The sequence below is a fragment of the Scyliorhinus canicula genome, chromosome 16, assembly GCF_902713615.1.
Source record: "Scyliorhinus canicula chromosome 16, sScyCan1.1, whole genome shotgun sequence".
Lineage (NCBI taxonomy): Eukaryota > Metazoa > Chordata > Chondrichthyes > Carcharhiniformes > Scyliorhinidae > Scyliorhinus > Scyliorhinus canicula.
The window spans coordinates 29,040,837-29,056,981 of record NC_052161.1 but is presented as its reverse complement, the minus strand read 5'-3'; the positions used below and the strand labels follow the sequence as shown (position 1 = coordinate 29,056,981).

Here is a 16,145-nt window from a genome sequence, read left to right as displayed (position 1 = left end):
AATGGAGTTAAAATCAGAATGGTGCTCATCACCCTTTTACCAGCCCTCAACTTGTTAATGCTACTTTTTCTGCGGAGTGGAATCACTTGCCTGACTCAGCTGGGAGCCCTTGCAAAAATAAATTGTGGTCCTATGTTGTCAAGTGGACCTGAAATAAAATGTCATGCTCTGCTGAGGGAGTTTCCACGACGGACACTCCTGATCGACAAAAGTTTATTTTTTGGTGGCTGGGGGTAGGAGTTTAGACAGCTCCCACAATGGGGATCCCCACCAACATTCTGACCCATAAAACCAGTGGTGCCTAACCTGAGGCCCGGGGACCACATGCAGCCCATCAGGCGTCTGAGTGCCCACAAGGCATTGTGTTGACCTTTGCCCACAGTCAGGGTTGCCACATTCTGCTGGTGTCCGTCTGTGTAATTTTTTTCTACTGGTATGACTGAAGTGATACGCACTTAAAGTAAGGACGTGAAGTGAGGTGCACGGTGATAGCACACAACACTGACTGTGAGAGCCTTCATCCAAAGTGTAAATATTTCCTTTGAAGTTGGTGATAGTTCTATTAATATATAAATAATTAAGCATTTTATATGTCTTGTTTTGAAATATTTAGCATGTTTTTAACCTTATTTATGGAGTTATGGTTAGTGAACAGACCTGATTTGAATCTTGCAGCCCACTGAGGTGAAGGAAGGTCACTCACGGGACAACTCACCAGCCTAGGCTGCCCATCACTGCATCAAATGCTCGCAATATGCACCAATCTGCAAGATAGCTAACTGCTGTTGGTATATGGGTCACCCAATCTTCATAGGCCTTTGCCTGCAAGTTGCCTTTGGATTCTCGTTTCAGGCAGGCAGCTAGCCAACACGACATTAATTAGGTGCAGCTGGCTGTTAAAATGGACCATGGCCGGAATCCTCTGACCGTTTGGATTTTCTGTTCCCACGGGCAGCTCATCCCTGCTTGCGGGTATCCCGGTGGCACGGGTGGCTTCAATGTGCCAGTGAATGGCGTGCCACCAGTAAAGATGCAGCTGGAAACCAGGGAATCCAGCCGTAAGACTCTGACTATTGCTTGAGGTCGAGCAGCCCACCAACTTTGGGCAGCACGGTAGCATAGTGGTTAGCACAATTGCTTCACAACTCCAGGGTCCCAGGTTCGATTCCGGCTTGGGTCACTGTCTGTGCGGAGTCTGCACATCCTCCACGTGTCTGCGTGGGTTTTGTCCGGGTGCTCCGGTTTCCTCCCTCCGTCCAAAGATGTGCAGGTTAGGTGGATTGGCCATGATAATTTGCCCTTAGTGTCCAAAATTGCCATAAGTGTTGGGTAGGGTTCCTGGATTATGGGGATAGGGTGGAAGTGTTGACCTTGGGTAGGGTGCTCTTTCCAAGAGCCGGTGCAGACTCGATGGGCCGAATGGCCTCCTTCTGCACTGTAAATTCTATGATAACTTTCTGCCTGGGGTTAAAAAGTGGAGGTGGGGAAATAAATGGTCTAGGATTTTGAACCTTTGTAATCCAGTGTTTATCATATAAAATAAACTTCAACCATTATCTTCTGAAATTTTAATACCATACATTTTAATATCATAATTGAAAATGGGAATATCTTGACACCATGACTTCCATGATAGGAATGATGTGGAGATGCCGGCGTTGGACTGGGGTGAGCACAGTAAGAAGTCTTACAACACCAGGTTAAAGTCGAACAGGTTTGTTTCAAACACGAGGGGCCCGATTCTCCGCCCCCCACGACGGGTCGGAGAATAGCGGGAGGGCCTTCCCGACATTTTTCCCGCCCTCCCGCTATTCTCCCCCCCCCCCGCCCAACTCCCGACACGAATCGCTGCCGCCGTTTTTTTACGGCCGGCAGCGATTCACAGCTGTTCGATGGGCCGAAGTCCCAGCCCTTTACGCTGTTTTTACGAACGGCAAACACACCTGGTCTGGCCGTTCGTAAAAACGGCGGGAACAACTCGCTTTTTATAACCATGGCACCGATTGGCACGGCAGTACCACGGCCGTGCCAAGGGTGCCATGGGCCCGCAATCGGTGGGCACCGATCGCGGGCAGCAGGCCCGATGCCCGCGCACTATTTGTCCTTCCGCCGCCCCGCAGTATCCTTTCGCGGGGCGGCTGAGGGGCATCCCGGCCCGCGCATGCGCGGGTTTCGCGCAAATACGCGATGACGTCATCCGCGCATGCGCGGGTTGGAGTCGTCCAATCCGCGCATGCGCGGCTGACGTCATATGACGCGTCAGCCGGCGCTAACTCCAGCAAGCGGGCTTAACGAAATTCGTTAAGCCCGTGATGCCGGAGCTTGCGGCGTCGGGCTTATAGCCCCGACCGGGGACCAGAATCGGTTCCCGGTTGGGAAGGGGCGCGCTGGCGTCAAACCCGCCCGGGTTTGACGCCAGCCTTACGATTTCTCCCGTTTTGGGAGAATCGCGCCCGAGCTTTCGGAGCGCAGCTCCTTCCTCAGGTGAATGGCGAGGTATGTTCCAGAAACATTTATATAGACAGTCAGAGATGCTGGACAATGCTTGGAATGCGAGTATTTGCAGGTAATCAAATCATTACAGATCCAGGGAGAGGGATAATCAGAGGTTAAAGAGGTGTGAATTGTCTCAAGCCAGAACAGTTGGTGGGATTTTGCAAGTCCAGGCCAGATGGTGGGGGGTGGATGTAATGCGACATGAATCCAAGATCCCTGTTGAGGCCACACTCATGCATGCAGAACTTAGCTATAAGTTTTTGCTCGGCAATTGCCAAGGTTGAGAAGGCAGGGCCTTCATGGCAACCTCAGCCAGGATGGGAATTGAACCCATGCTGTTGGCATCGCTCTGCGTCACAAACCAGCCGTCCAGTCAACTGAGCCAACTGACCTGCCCCAAAATGTTAATGAGGTCTTAGCCTCATTAAGTTATTTGGCGCTTTGACGTCTCACCCACATCTTGCCTGCCTCTCAGTAAATAATAGACCATTCCACATGAAATTCTCTCAGTGTTATTTCCCTCTCAGAATACAGTTCTCTGCACGTTGTTACAACTACAGACGACGCCAGCTATACAGTGTCATTTTTTTCCATTTCCCATCAGCCACCTTTCACAGATACACATGTGTGATTGTCAAATGAATAGTATTTCTTTTTTGTCTGAACCTGCAACTAGAATAAGGATATTTCAACCTAATTTTACAGCAATCAGCCGACAGAGGAGATTTAAAATCTATTCATTGGTTGGTAGTAACATATTTACTGATCACCCCACCACGGATATTGCGGCTACCGGTCCTGCCATTCCTGTTGACAGCACCCCTTGTCGCCGGGAAACTAGTGGGCCGGTTTGGGACCAGAATTTTCCGCCGACGTGAAGTTCTGCGCAAAATGACAGAGGTGAAAATTTTCAGTACCAGAGACTCCCGGTCCAAATGTTTGAAACTAAAAATTATGGGCAGGATCTTCCAGCTGTTCATGCTGGCAGTGTCCTCAGGTCCCACCGACGGGACTCCAGGCGGCATGGGGTGGATGATGGGAAATCTCATTGCCAGGACCGGAAGATCCTGTCGCCGGCCATCAATGGTGTGCCTCCTGCCACCGAGAAACGCCGCGGGGAGGTCAGAGAATCCCGCCCATCATAATTTTTCTCTACCCATTCCACACTCACCTGTTGAGTGACATTTTTGGCCTCAGCTTGCCACTGGGAAGTATGTGCCATTTTGATTGAATTACGCAAAGTGAATCAACCGATGTAATTGAGAGCTTACTGGCAGAAATGTTGTTAATGGAGCTACTCCCATTGTGTGGAGAGCTTCCAATCCACACATTTTAACCTGCAGTAGAAAAATCAATCCTTATTTAGCAGATTCCCAAAATGGCCATAAGATTGAAGGCAACCATCCCAATTTGATGTGAATGGATCTGCTGGGTAATGGGTGACATGAGGAAACAATCTTTTGTATGATTTTGTTGCCCAGGGGCAATTTCTGCCCAATGGAAAAAGTGTTATATTCTGCTCTGAATATTGGCATTAAACAGTTTTTTTCTTTCGGCTGGCGGTGGGTCACACAGGGAAGAGTCTCTGCAGTTTGTCGTGAAAGTCACCAACGTAACACAAATGGCAGCACAATGGATAGCACTTTGGCTTCACAGCTCCAGGTCCCAGGTTCGATTTCCCGCTCGGTCACTGTCTGTGCGGAGTCTGCACGTTCTCCCAGTGTCTGCGTGGGTTTCCTCCGGGTTCTCCGGTTTCCTCCCACAGTCCAAAGACGTGCAGGATAGGTGGAATGGCCATGATAAATTGCCCTTAGTGACCAAAATGGTTAGGAGAGGTTATTGGGTTATGGGGATAGGGTGGAAGTGAAGGCTTAAGTGGGTCGGTGCAGACTCGGTGGGCCGAATGGCCTCCTTCTGCACCGTATGTTCAATGTTCTATGTAACATATCTATAAAAAGAATACTAGTGATGGGAGCCAGGAGTAGACATACGGCCTATTGAACCAACTCTGCCATTCGACACAATCATAGCTGATCTTGGGCTTCATTTTCATTTCCGCTCCCTGTTATCCGTGAACTCTCTGCGACACCATGGACTGGTGATCCTGTGGCACACCCACGTGATGCTTATGAACACATCTCTTATGTTCAAATTGCTTCCATGTATTTGTGAAGATGACTTTTGAATGCTGTTCGTGTTTATGCTTCCACAACCTCCCCGGCAATGCGTTCCAGGCACTCACCACACTCTGTGTAAAAAGCCTGCCTCTGACATCTCCTCTAACCTTTGCTCCACAGACCTTAAACCTATGCCCCTATCCAAGTTCATTCCCATTCTTGTCCTTTTAAATTCATTGTTAAATGTGCCTTCAGTTTTTTTTTCAAATTTTGTTGGTCAGTCATTCTCTGCAGCTACTTGTGGTCAGGCATTCTAACTTGATAACTTCTTGTGCAAAGATATACATAGATACATAGAAGATAGGGGCAGGAGGAGGCCTTTTGGCCCTTCGAGCCTGCTCCACCATTCATCACGATCATGGCTGATTATCCAACTCATTAGCCTAATCTTGCTTTCTCCCCATAGCCTCCTCTTGAATATATTCAATGATTTAGCATCAACTACTTCCTGTGGTAATAAATTCCACAGGCTCACCATTCTTTGGGTGAAGAAATGTCTCCTTATCTTTGTCCGAAATGGTTTACCCGGAATCCTCAGACTGTGACCCCTGGTTCTGGACACACCCATCATTGGTAACATCTTCCCTGCATCTACCCTGTCTAGTCCTGTTAGAATTGTATAAGTCTCTGTGAGATCCCCCCTCATTCTACTGAACTCCAGCGAGAACAATCCCAACCTAGTCAATCTCTCCTCATATGGCAGTCCCGCCATCCCTGGAGTCAGTCTGGTAAACCTTCACTGCACTCCCTCGAGAGCAAGAACATCTTTCCTCAGAGAAGGAGACCAAAACTGCACAGAATACTGCAAGTGTGGCCTCACCAAGGCCCTGTGCAATTGCAGCAACAAATCCCTGTTTCTATACTCGAAACCTCTCGCAATGAAGGCCAACATACCATTAGCCTTCTTTACCGCCTGCTGCACCTGCATGCTCACCTTCATCGAATGGTGCATAAGGACACCCAGGTCCCGCTGCACACTCCCCTCTCCCAAGTTACAACCATCCAGGTAGTAATCTGACTTCCTCTTTTTGTTTCCGAAGTGAATAACCTCACACTTATCCAAATGATACTGTATCTGCCATTGATTTGCCCACTTGCTCAACCTGTCCAGAATGTGCTGTAGGATCGCTCCATCCTCGTCACAATTGACCCTCCACCTAACTTGGTATCATCTGCAAACTTTGAGATGTTACACTTTGTTCCCTCATCCAAATCATTAATTAATATTTTCTTAATCCAGTGATAACATGAGCCAATGACCTCTCATGTCTAATTTGCTAGTCTGCAGAAACAATCTTTCATTATTTAACATCTTTGAAACTTTACAGAAAAATTGAACCCCTACACATCTGATGGACTTCAACTGTCTTTGTTCAAGTGGAAAAGCCTGAGCTTATCGAGGCTTTTATCAAACAATGAAGTCCCAATCTCACTATGGTAAACCTGTGCTGTAGCTATTCTATGGTTCTAGTGTCTCCTCTCAACGAGGTGTCCAAAATGATTTGCATGTGCTCCAACTGCGCCATATAACTTCAATATCACTACCTTGTTTCAATGCTCAATGTGCCCTGACACTATAATTCCATCTGTGCTCGTGCTGGTTACACCCATCTCAGTTTTGCAACTCCTACAACTTTAAACATGTATGGTGGAGAAAGTTCTCTGCTCAATGTTAGACAAATAGCTGTTCCTCTGAATTAATGGGCCCCTCGTAGAGCTATATACATAAATAACTTTAATCACGACTGCGTGGCAAAACTTGGTTCCAACTCCATCTACAAGTTTGCTGACGATACGACCATAGTGGGCCGGATCTCGAATAATGTTGAGTCAGAATACAGGAGGGAGACAGAGAACCTAGTGGAGTGGTGTAGCGACAACAATCTCTCCCTCAATGCCAGCAAAACTAAAGAGCTGGTCACTGACTTCAGGAAGCAAAGTACTGTACACACCCCTGTCAGCATCAACGGGGCCGAGGTGGAGATCGTTAGCAGTTTCAAATTCCTAGGGGTGCACATCTCCAAAAATCTGTCCTGGTCCACCCATGTCGATGCTACCACCAAGAAATCACAACAGCGCCTATACTTCCTCAGGAAACTAAGGAAATTCGGCAGGGGCCTCACGGTAGCATGGTGGTTAGCATCAATGCTTCACAGCTCCAGGGTCCCAGGTTCGATTCCCGGCTGGGTCACTGTCTGTGTGGAGTCTGCACGTCCTCCCCGTGTGTGCGTGGGTTTCCTCCGGGTGCTCCGGTTTCCTCCCACAGTCCAAAGATGTGCGGGTTAGGTGGATTGGCCATGCTAAATTGCCCGTAGTGTAAGGTTAATGGGGGGATTGTTGGGTTAGGGGTATACGTGTTACGTGGGTTTAAGTAGGGTGATCATTGCTCGGCACAACATCGAGGGCCGAAGGGCCTGTTCTGTGCTGTACTGTTCTATAATGTCCACATTAACCCTTACCAACTTTTACAGATGCACCATAGAAAGCATCCTATCGGGCTGCATCACAGCCTGGTATGGCAACTGGTCGGCCCAGGACCGCAAGAAACTTCAAAGAGTCGTGAACACCGCCCAGTCCATCACACGAACCTGCCTCCCATCCATTGACTCCATCTACACCTCCCGTTGCCTGGGGAAAGCGGGCAGCGTAATCAAAGATCCCTCCCACCCGGCTTACTCACTCTTCCAACTTCTTTCATCGGGCAGGAGATACAGAAGTCTGAGAACACGCATGAACAGACTCAAAAACAGCTTCTTCCCCACTGTCACCAGACTCCTAAATGACCCTCTTATGGACTGACCTCATTAACACTATACCCTATATGCTTCACCCAATGCCAGTGCTTATGTAGTTACATTGTATATCTTGTGTTGCCCTATTATGTATTTTCTTTTATTCCCTTTTCTTCCCATGTACTTATTGATCTGTTGAGCTGCTCGCAGAAGAATAATTTTCACTGTACCTTGGTACACGTGACAATAAACAAATCCAATCCAATCCAATCTTTGAAACTACCTGGACCTGTCAATCAAAAAGCCTGGCAAGGGCAATCATAAGTGACATTGAATGTAAATGATGCAGTTCAATGCTTTTAGGCTTTTAAACATACAAACAAGTTGAAAAGAGTTAAAGGGCATTGAAATTGACTGTGAAAAATCCACTTTCAAGTGTTTCTACTACATTACCTTCATCTCGCAAACCTTTGAACTTGACATACTGACAGGCAATTTAAAGAGTTGAAAGCGGCAGATGGGGAGAGCAGTCAAACAATCTCCATCCCAGGAAATAGGCCAAATATGAGCCCCTTCAGCCCAGGACAAGCATCCTAATCCCTTGGCAGTGCCAAGAGAGCGACTGCCCTTGACATCAAGGCAGCATTTGACTGAATATGTCATCAAGAAGCCCTAGCTAAACTGGAGTCAATGGGAATCAGGGGATAATCTCCGCTGGTTGGAGTCATGCCTGGCACAAAGGAAGGTGGTTGTGGTGGCTGGACGTCAATCATCTCAGCTCCACGACATCACTGCAGGAGTTTTTTAGGCCCAACCATCTTCAGCTGCTTGATCAATGACGTCCCTTCCATCATAAGGTCAGAAATGGGGATGTTTGCAGATGACTGAACAATGTTCAGCATCGTTCACGACTCCTCAGATAATGAAGCAGTCCATGTCCAAATGCAGCAAGACCTGTACAATATTCAGGCACGGGCTGACAAGTGGCAAGTTACATTTGCATCACACAAGTCCCAGGCAATGACCATCTTCTACAAGAGAGGATCTAACCACTGTCCCTTGACATTCAATGGCATTACCATTGCTGAATCTCCCACAATCAACATCCTGGGGATTACCATTGATCAGAAACTGAACTGGACTAGCCACATTAATAACGTGGCTACCAGGGCAGGTCAAAGGCTAGGATTCCTACGGCAACTAACTCAAATCCTGACCCCCAATAGGCTGACCACCATCAACAAGGCACAAGTCAGGAGTGCAATGGAATACTCTCCACTTGCCTAAATGAGTTCAGCTCTAACAACACTCAAGAAGCTCGAACCATCCAGGACAAAGCAGCCTTCTTGATTGCTCCTCCTGTCACAAACATTCAAACCCTCCATCACCGATGAACAGTGGGATCCGTGTGCACCATCAACAAAATGTACTGCAGTAACTCACCAAGGTTCCTTAGACAACCTGCAAACCCACGACCATTACCATCCAGAAGGACAAGGGCAACAGATACCTGAGAATCCCACCACCAGGAAGTTCCCTTCCAAGTCACTCACCACCCTGACTTGGAATTATATCATCGCTCCTTCACTGTAGTTGGGACAACATTCTGGAACTCCCTCCTGAACAGCAAGTGGGTGTACCTACACCCCAAGAACTGCAGCGGCTCAAGGAGGCAACTTACCCCACCTTCTGAAGGGCAACTAGGGATGGGCAATAAATGCTGACCTAACCAGCAATGCCCACATCCTGTAAATGAGTTTACAATGGTAATGGTCATCCAATGAAGGACCCCCCCTCGGCATCCTGGAGGCAACTGTAAGGACGCTATCACCCTCTTGCCACACCTGTGAGTGTAAGCCACCAGGTTGGTGCTGCCAAGGGTGCGGCAATGACGGAGGGTGAAGGGGGAAAGAGGGATGGGCTGGAGGGGGAGAATGGGGAGGGGGGGGTGGCGAGCCTTGTCAGCGGTTCGGGAGGGTGGGGGGGGAAGAGAGGCTGCAGCAACATTCGTGATCGGGGCGTCCCTTAAAAACGTCACCCCAATCACTGAGGAGTGGGGCCTGTCAGAAAGATTAGGTCCCTCCCCTCTCACCTCCAGCAAGAACCCCAATGTGCCATTGAATAGCACGCGCATCCCAATCCTGGGGAAACCTTGTCTAAGTGCCATTGAACGACACATTGGGTTCACTCTTCGTGTCATCGGGAATCACCCCAGTGCACTTCGTCCCCACTTAGGCGCCCTATGTTCATGGAAGCATCTATATTAATCAAATAATATAATGAGTTTGGAATCAGAAACGCAATTTCTAAATTTGCAAACAACATAAAACTGGGGACGGAAATCAATACTGAGGAGGACTGTGACCAATTACAGACAATGCTAAAGCTGCTGAATAGGCACGTAAATGACTATTTGTGTGAGGTATTACTTTTTAAGGAGGGATGCAGACGAGGTATAGTGGATCTGTAAGAGCAGACAGATGACATGCATGACAGCAGATCTCCCGACAGGAGTAGCTAACAAGCAACAACAAGACAGATCAGGATGTCATATATTTATTGAAATTGAATCCAGAGTTACAAATAAACAAATCACCAAAACTTGCAATGCCGGTTGATAAGGCAGGTATTGGATAGGGTGAAAAAATATTTACAAGAACTTCCAGGAAACAACCATCAGGAAAAGACAAAAACAATTAGTCTATTTTCTCCTGAAAAGATAAAGCTGAGTAATTAAATATTGAGAAGAGTCCACTGTTTTTGATCCCTGCTCCAAATTCCATTCCAAGGCTCCCAAGTCCACCTCGCTCCCTGGCAGCAGTCTGAGATTAAGCTGATCTCTTCACCATCTTGGCGTCACATTTACTTCTGATTTCATGCTGGTGTTGTCACCAAGACTGACTATTTCCACTACCGTAAAATCACTTGACTCCATTCCTGCCTCAGCTTGTCTGACAATGACAGCCTCATTTGTGCCTTTGTTACCTCGTGATCCGACTATTCCAGTGCCTCCTGGCTACCTCCCACATTCTATCCCCTATCAACTTGAGATCATCCAAAACTCTGCTGCCCATGTCTTAACTCGTTACAAGCCCCCCGGTCCCCTATCACCTGTGGTCGCTGACTTACATGGCTTCACCTGGAGCCAATGTCTTGATTTAAAAATTCTTTTCCTGCTTTACAAATCCCTGCATGGACACACCTCTCCATATCTCTGTCATCTCCTCAAGCCAAACAAGACTCCACGTTGTCTGCATTCCTGCAATTCTGACCTTGTACTGTTCGCAATATTACTACTCCACCATTGGTGGCCCTCTCTTCAGTCACCTCGGCCCCAAGTTCACGCATTTGTCTCCACCTCACTACTTCACTTTCCCCCTTTAAGCTGTTGATGTTGAATTCACGCTGCAATAGAATGCATGCTTCAAGTTGGTAATTAAACATAGTTGTCTCCGATTCGGGAAGGATAAGGGAATCATTGCAAGATTATCTAAACCAGTTCACTCTGGGTGTCTGGTTGGAACTGGGAGAGTCTATGGCCAGGATTTTACAGAACTGCCTTTTGTTCCAAATTCTTGGAAATAAACCTGTTTTGAAGGTTCCTTCATCCTTAACATACGATTATTGGAATTAAGATAAGGGACTCGTAAAACATATATCCATAACAAAGCTTTGGCCACCTGACCTCATATCTCCTTATGTGGCGCAGTGCCATACACTGTTTCATTATGCTCATGTGAAGCATCTTAGGATGTTTCATGCTGCTAAACATGATAAACATGTTGTTGTGTCACTTAATAGAGATCTTTAAAATTCTGGAAGGTTTTAATACATTGGGCAGAGAGAGAACGGTTCTACTTGTGGGGAAGAAGCCAATAATGTTACGTTGGGGTGGATTCTCCTCCACCGGGAGCGGAGTTCCCGGTGTGGTGGAGAATTGCGCATGGGCAATAAACAGGATCGCTGCCCGATGCTCCGGTCCTTCGGCAACAGTAACAATACGTAACACAGCCCGTGTCTGCGGGAGGATGCAAATGGGTCATTTAATCTATGTGCTTCTGATTAAACGGGCTGGTCATCCGATTCTCCATGACTCCGTGATGCTCCAGCCTTCTATCCGGGATTCACGCGGGCATGGATTTGTGCAAGTATTTTCAAGCTTGGCCCTGATGAATTGGACCTTGCAGTGGGTCAAGGGGTACGTATTTAACATAAGTGTCCCCAAAGTCCATCGGAGGGCCCCCTCCCGCACACAAAGCACATCCTGCCCACCCCAGCAGAGACCCACCCCACATGAGAGATTCCCCGCCATCAGTCACCCCTACCTGAAAGCTGAAGAGCAGTTCAGGCAGAAACAGTGATGAATCACTGCTTTTTCACTTAACTGTCTCTTACACCAACTGCCTCAGACAGAACTGTAGAAAGCAGCAGCTGTTACTTCATAGAAATCCAAAACACATCACAAGGTTTTAAACCCCCTCAGATTCTTCAATTTGTTAGGCTCTATTCACTTTCAAAGAGAAATAGCTTTTAGTAAGCTGTAATTGACAGGGTAAATACTGACAACCAGGTGCCTGGATTGTTTATTTTAATTTCCCTTCATGCTTGAGCGCACCTCAAGTATCCTACTGTGAAGCTAAATACCATGTTTATAAACATCTAGGAGATCAGTGCTTTCACTTCCTCTTGTCAGTAGAAAGCACTTAACTACTTTTTATGTGGTGACGACCTGTCAATTATAGCTAGATGTTTATAAACATTGTAGTTAGTTTAACAGCAGAGTACTGTAGAAGCATGAATGGAAATGATAAAAACAATCCAGATAGCTGGCTTCCTGGAAGCGGTTACCTTGTCAGGTATAGCCTACGAAAAGCTATTTTTCTTTGAAAGTGAATCGTAGCTTTGCAGATCAAAGGATTTGAGTAGGGTTTAAAGCCTTGTGATGTATTTTGGCTTTCAATGAAGCAATAGCTTCTGAAGTAGCAGGTGTAAGGGACAGGTAAGTGAAAAAGCAGTAATTTTTCACTGTTTCTGCCTAGTTTCTCTTTGGCTTCCAGGCAGGGGTGATTGATAAGGGGTGGGTCTCTAATATGAGGGAAGGTGGTGGTATTGGGTCACCCTCATGTGTGCATGCTGTTGGGGGAGAGGGGGTTGGGAAGGAGCAGTCGCCGACCTTGGTATCGGGTTGCCCTCAGTCCCGATAGCAGGATTCGGAACACAATCCCTAGAGCTTCCCGTCATGCATAAATTTGCATGACAAGGGAGAGTGAATGGCTCTTGGGCGCCACTTCTGGTGCCCGCGCAGCACAGGAATGATTCTACTCTGGAAAGAGAAGATAGTCTCCCAAATGGAGAATCCTGCCCATAGTCATAAAGTCACAAGGAATTCAATTTTACCCAGAGAATGATGAGAATGTGGAACTTGCTACCACAGGCAGCATTTGAGGTGGATAGCATAAGCACATTTTCGTGGAAACTGAACAAACACACGGAAGAAGAGACTAGACAATGGTAATGTTATAAAGCGACAAATGGGAAAACCGAGGAAGCTGAGATCAGCCAACCTAACATTTGCTGTGGTAAAGTGTTAGGAAGACATCTGAGGCAATAATGAATCACATAGGTCGGTATTCTACAACAAGAATTGTTTGCAAATTCTATAACATCTTTAACGTACTAAAATGTCCCAAGGTGCTTCATGTTAGCTTCATCAGACAAAATCTGACACCAAGCCAAGGAGTGGCATCATGAAAAGGAAGTCAGCATGGATTTATGGGGTGGAGTGGAGCCTTTGGCGAATGCATTTACTGAAGTTATTTGTGAAAGTAATGGAACATGTTGGCAACTGGCATTCTTGGATGTGAATTAAAATCGCAGCCAAGTGCCACATGGATAAGTTAGTCCATAAAGCACGAGGGGCATGGAACAGGAGGCCAGTTTCTGAAGTCAATTGAATTTTGGCCAAAATAGAGAAAGCAAAGGTTATTTGTGAATGAAGCTATGTTAATATGACAATACTAGCAGGAAACCACAGGGAGCACGGCTGGGGACTGGAGCTGTCCGCGTTTTATCGGTTATATCAAGTTGGGGAGAGTTCAAACAACACACAACAGTGAAAGAGATTGTGATAGTTTGGGAAGATGGTCAGAGAAGTGAAAAATTGCATTTAATATGGCCAAATGTGCGGCTGTGAGACCAGAGAAGGGAAATAAACAATGGAATTAAATGGATTTAGGCTGGAGTGGAAGTACCTATGGGGCATTTTGGGTAGGTTTGGGTTCGGACAGGGATTTGTGGATTGGGTCCGGTTGTTATATCATGCTCCGCTGTTAAATGTAAGAACCAACCGAGTCCGGTCAGAGTATTTTAGTCTCTGTAGGGGGACAAGACGGGGATGTCCGCTCTCCCCATTACAGTTTGCCCTGGCCATAGAGCCCTTGGCAATGGCCCTTAGATCAGCAAATGCCTGGCGGGGGATAGTGAGAATGGGGGGTGGAGCACAGGGTCTCTCTATGCGGACGATTTTCTGCTCTCTGTCACAGGCCCGGGGATTGGGGGGGGGGGGATGGCCGAAATCATGGAGATACTCAGAGAATTTGGGCGATTTTCAGTTTACGTTAAATATGGGAAAGAGCAAGATGTTCGTGATCCAGGCACGGGGACAGGAAAAGAGACTGAGGGAGTTGCCGTTCAGAGTGGTTGAGAGGAGTTTTAGATATCTGGGGATTCAAGTTGCTAAGGATTGGGGACAGCTTCTTAAGTTAAATTTGGGCAAAGCGATCAATCAAATTAAAAGGGTCTTTCGCAGATGGAACATGCTCCCGCTGACGGGGAGGCTCCAGACGGTAAAGATGACGGTCCTTCTGAGACTGCTCTTATTTTTTCAATGGCTTCCGATTTTTATCCCAAAGGCTTCTTTCAGGAAAATGAACGCAGCGATATCGGGTTTTGTGTGGGCAGGTAAAACTCCAAGAGTAAAGAAGACACTCCTGGAACGGGGTCACGGAGATTGGGGCTTGGCCCTCCTGAGCTTTATTAACTATTACTGGGCGGCCAACATATCGATGGTCAGGAAGTGGGTAGTGGGTGAGGGGTCGGTGTGGGAGCGAGTGGAAGCGGCATCCTGTAAGGGGATGAGTTTGGAGGCCTTACTGACGGCGCCCCTGCCGTTTTTGCTGGCTCGGTACTCTACGCGACCTGTGGTGGTGGCAGCTCTTAGGGTGTGGGGGCAATGGAGGCAACACATGAGATTGGAGGGGGCTTCAGTGTGGTCACCGATTTGTAACAATCACCGGTTTGCCCTGGGGGTGCTGGATGGGGGCTACAGGTGATGGCAGCGGGCAGGGATTGAGAGATTTGGGGACCTATTCATTCAGGAGGGGTTCACTACCTTGGACGCATTAGAGGAGGCGTTCGAATTGCCGGGCGGGAACAGGTTTCGGTACCTACAGGGTACGGGATTTTGTTCGGAGGCAGGTTCCTGGGTTCCCTCGCCTCCCCCTGAGGGGGTTACAAGATAAGGTGATGTCAAAAACAGAGGTTGCAGAGGGGAGGGTCTCGGAGATGTATAAGGAGCTGATGGAATGTGAAGGGGCCCCTATCAGGGAGGTGAAGAGGAAGTGGGAAGAGGAGCTGGGTGGGAAGATAGAATTCGAGCTGTGGGAAAAAGCCCTGAAGAGAGTCAATTCATCCTCGTCATGTGCAAGAATGAGCTTGATCCAGTTCAAGGTGGTCCACAGGGCCCACATGATGGTAACCCAAATGAGCACGTTCTTTGACGAGGTGGAGGACAGATGTGGGCAGTGTAGGGGTAGCCCAGCAAACCATGTGCATATGTTTTGGGATTGTCCGAAATTGAGGGGATTCTGGCAGGGATTTGCGGACGTTATGTCAGAAGTCCAGGAAGGAAGGGTAACCGAGTCCAGAATTGGCAATATTTGGGGCATCAGAGGATCCGGGGGCCAAGCGGGAGAGGGAGGCCGATGTTCTGGCCTTCTCTTCACTGGTGGCCCATCTTGCTGTGATGGAGGGACTCGGAGCCCCCGAAGTCAGGACTGTGGGTCAGCGAAATGGTAGAGTTTCTCAGTCTGGAGAAAATTAAATTTGCTTTGAGAGGATCAATTCAAGTGTTCACACTGAGATGGCAGCTGTTCATAGACTACTTCAAGGAGAACTAAACGTCAGCAGTAAGGGGGAAGAGAGAGAAAAAGTGGGGGGGGGGGGGGGGGGAACAGGAGGCATGGCAATGTTACAACGGGACAGAGAATATAGTTTACCGGTAGCTAGGGAATAGAGTGGGGGGGGGGGGGGAGTACAGTACAGGGCGTTGTTCTGTGGGCTGTTTTTTTTTTATTTCTTTGCGTGTGTCGGCCCGCGCGGGTGTTTAAGAGATGTTGATGTGTTAAACTGTGAAATTACAAATGCCTCAAGAAAATATTTTTAAAAAATGGATTTAGGCCACTGAACACAACACAGGAGAGGAAGTTGACAGCTATTTGAACCAATAGTGCAGCAGCAGTAAGGAAGTCTACTGGATAGTGCAGTGTACACCCAGAGGGAGAGCAAGATTGTACAAACCTGTGCTCAACTCTGTTCATAATACTAACAAGTATATCCAGGTACCAGAGGCAGTACCAAAAAGGGCAACAACAACTATGCTGCACCTTTATTATCATTTCTAATAGCTCATGTTGTTCACAGAACATTATCTTTTGATTTCTGGATCGTCGGAGACTGGACG

General features: G+C 47.5%; 1 protein-coding gene across 1 annotated transcript in view; it reads right to left on the bottom strand.

Annotated features, from left to right (window-relative positions):
* The window catches only part of grk5l (G protein-coupled receptor kinase 5 like), a 320,507-nt gene that overhangs the window by 82,846 nt on the left and 221,516 nt on the right, over positions 1-16,145 (bottom strand). The window lies entirely within an intron of this gene.